The sequence below is a fragment of the Pinus tabuliformis genome, chromosome X, assembly GCF_031772625.1.
Source record: "Pinus tabuliformis cultivar Carrire ecotype Pingquan chromosome X, CPIR1, whole genome shotgun sequence".
Taxonomy (NCBI): domain Eukaryota; kingdom Viridiplantae; phylum Streptophyta; class Pinopsida; order Pinales; family Pinaceae; genus Pinus; species Pinus tabuliformis.
In genome coordinates, this window is record NC_142308.1 from 32,067,133 (window position 1) to 32,070,612 (window position 3,480).

General features: G+C 29.9%; 1 pseudogene; it reads right to left on the reverse strand.

Annotated features, from left to right (window-relative positions):
- Positions 1-557: 557 nt before the first annotated feature.
- LOC149138181 (endo-1,4-beta-xylanase 5-like) lies at positions 558-3,215 on the reverse strand (annotated as a pseudogene).
- Positions 3,216-3,480: the final 265 nt, after the last annotated feature.

Sequence of the window (3,480 nt, forward strand, 5' to 3'; positions counted from 1 at the left end):
TCTAAGAAGGCATACATACTCTACCCTATCTGATTTTGAACCAGTAATTTTTTTAGAAGGAAACAAATGCTCTTAACCATTAAGCTCACTCATGCTCATTCATACTATATTACAAAAATGCTCCTCCATAAACCTCTCCCATACACAACACTTCTCCCATTTTAACCAAGAGTTATTGAACCCAACCATATTGATCTTAACTCGGGTTTGTTGAATCCCCATCTCAAATACTTTTGCCTATTTTCAACACAAAATTATTTAGATTGGTTAATGATTTACTATTTTAGCTTTTCTTATATCACTTCTTGATCTTCTTGTGCACTTTTTAGTTGGAGTACATAATTTTTATCATTCCACTAATTAATTTTAATTTATATGATTGGACTACTTATATTTAACTTAGAATTTTAATTCATTGTTTATGCAATACTACTCATATATATTTAATTCTTTATATTTATATCATTGTTCATGACCAGTATTATTACTGCATGTTACAATATTTTCATTGATAATTACACAACAATGCTAATGTGTTGTAATTGTCTAGATGTCCCTCAAAATTTGAAGGTCCCGTAAAACCCTCAAAATTTGAAGGTCCCGCTCTCACAATCAGTAAAACCACTAATGCCTGTGCTTTTCCCTTCTTTTAACAATGTACAATTTGTCCACCGTATTGACTGGAGGCAAAGTATTGAAATTATTGTCAACGAGACACATTCTGTGACATCCACTGGAGGCGGCCATGCCAACCAAATGACTATGCCTCCCACAGCAGGGTGATAAAATCCTTCGCGCAGTACTTCTACCAACTACTCGGCCTGTTCCAACATTAAACATGAGATTCATGGAGGTTTTGATTTATTGAAAAGGGAAATTATGATCCAGAAAACTTGCTTACCTGTGTAGTTTGATTCACTTCGTTGTCAATATCGACCTCTGTTAGCCAGGTTGGCAGACCCAAAGACACCAAGTTGTCCAATACAGATCTCATTAATGGTAGGTTAGACTTTGAAAAATGAGATTCCAATCCAATTCCTTCAATCAGCCCTGGCCGACTAATGTCATGCCGCTTCTTCACATATGCATCGGGTATGGCGGCCATGTCATTGCAGGTCTCTATTGTATTGTAGTCGTTCATGAACATTGGAGTACAGGGATCTAATTGCTGAGCCAGTTGGAAGATATTTGCAGAGGCATTGGGTCCCAACTTGTCCTCAAAGAATGAAAAATGAAGCATCTCGTTGCTGACATCCCATTGATGAATTGGCCCTTGTACCTTCCCACCACTGAATGGACTCGATTTTCCACTGCCTGTTGGAGTTGTTGGGCATTCAGATTCTTTACCCACTGCATAACATATTTTGGATCCTCCCACACTATGTTGTGCCCCCGCTTTATATTGTTTGCTTTGCAGAAGCTCACCATGGCATCTGCGTCTCTCTAATTCTCTTGCCCATGCTCAGGCTCCGTGCTGTACCATTTTAGCTCGTTCAAAAATGTTGCTACGTTGAAACGTTTAAGAAACCATTTCTGAAATCAGATTATGATAGATTTAAAAGAAAAAATAAAATCAGCCAAACATTAAGGATTAACCAGATAACTTCTGGAATCAAAATGGATTAAGACAAATTAGAATATCAACACAATAATTCAGTGATTAAATCCACCTGATAAACAATGTTGTTCAGTATAGTGTTCGATATAGCGCAACCTATGGGAATGTCCCTCTTGGTTTGCTTGATGAATACTTTGTCTCCTTTCAATGGATGCCTGTAATGTTGAGAGCGTGCACAATGAAATGTCCCTTGCAACTCTGTAATATGTAGCCATCTCAATTAACAACCCAGCCTACTTTAATTGTAAATAAAGTTAAGAAAGATTCATTGTTGTAATGTTCAAAGAATGTTGAGATGGGGGAGGATGGGCCAACATTTCCACCCTTTTTAGCCCAGTGGAAAATAATGTGAAAGTTAAACCTATATCAAAATTAATCTCATAAATAATATAATTTTTTATTATATATCAGAATTAATGTCATAAATAATGTAATAAAAAATATTATAACCTGTAAAAAAAATAAATGATAAGTAAATATGGGAAACATTTATTTTATTTCATTTACCTCTCAAAGTTGTATAAATATAGCATTTATATGGATATAAATCAAAATATTTCAATATACCTCAGGTTTCTAGATTTAAATAAAATTATAAAAATAATTAAATTATAATTTTACTTTAAATTGTTTTATTATTGTTTGTAAAAAGAATTAATAGGTGAATAAATATATATACAATATTTTTTTAAATAAGAAAATTCACTTTTTTATTTCTTTATCATGGAGATTAGTAATTTATAAATAGCTTTTATAGTAGGCTTATTGATATTATATACTAAAAAACTTATCAATTCATTTACTATGAGGCTTGTTTATTGGATAGTTATTATTATTTTCAAATAATTAGACAATTTAATTAAAAATGTAGAAAAGGCATAATTATTTTGAAGATAAATTTTAACTTTTAACACAAATTTCATTAAATTTGGAAGTTTTCAATGGATCTAGAATTTAGAACTTTAACTAGATTAAGTTTTTTCAAAATGAGGAATTAGAAAGTCACTTAGTTCACTAATTTTAACGTAGATATTCACCATTTTTTGTGTAAAAATTATCATGATAAACTTTATAAAAAAATTATATAAACTTGCTAAAGCAAATCTTTCACTTCTTAATCTTGGATTTCTTACATTATCTATTTTAATAGTTTTTATGGTTTATATTAAAAGATATTTTTTTTAAGGTTATTTTATGAAAATAATGATGTGTATTTTACTAAAATTAACCCATTTAATTATAATCAGATATAATAAATATCATGTATGTGTTAAGCTACAATTATTACTAAGAAAGTGTTGGCACAATTTAAAAGTCTATCGCCTTTGCAACACTAATAATATGGTTGAAGATTAAAAAAATCTCATAGATCATCCAGTTTATACTCATATTGGAATTAAATTTCAAACTATTTGTGAAGCTACCAACCTTCTTGATTGTTTAACTAAACAAAATTATGATGATCTTGAAACACTTCTTTTAATACTTTTTGAGCATATTAACAATAAAATTCGAAATAACTTTTAGTAATATCTTTTTACCTTCTTATATACTATTTTTGGTCTTAGTGGATAATAATCATCATTATCACCATCATAATTACGTACTATTATAGGAAGTTTGCACCATTTTAGAGTTGAGGAGAAAAAAAAATAGTATCAAATTAAATGTTGAATGTGAGTAGTAGCATAATTTATTTTTATTTATTATTTGTAATTTTATGTTAATAAAAAAGTTGATTGAGGCTTGCTTAATGAATAATAGATTAATATGCAAGATACATATTAAGTATAAATTTATTTAATGACAAATGATCTTAGTGATGTGTCCAATATATACCATTATTTAGAACTTTAACTAAA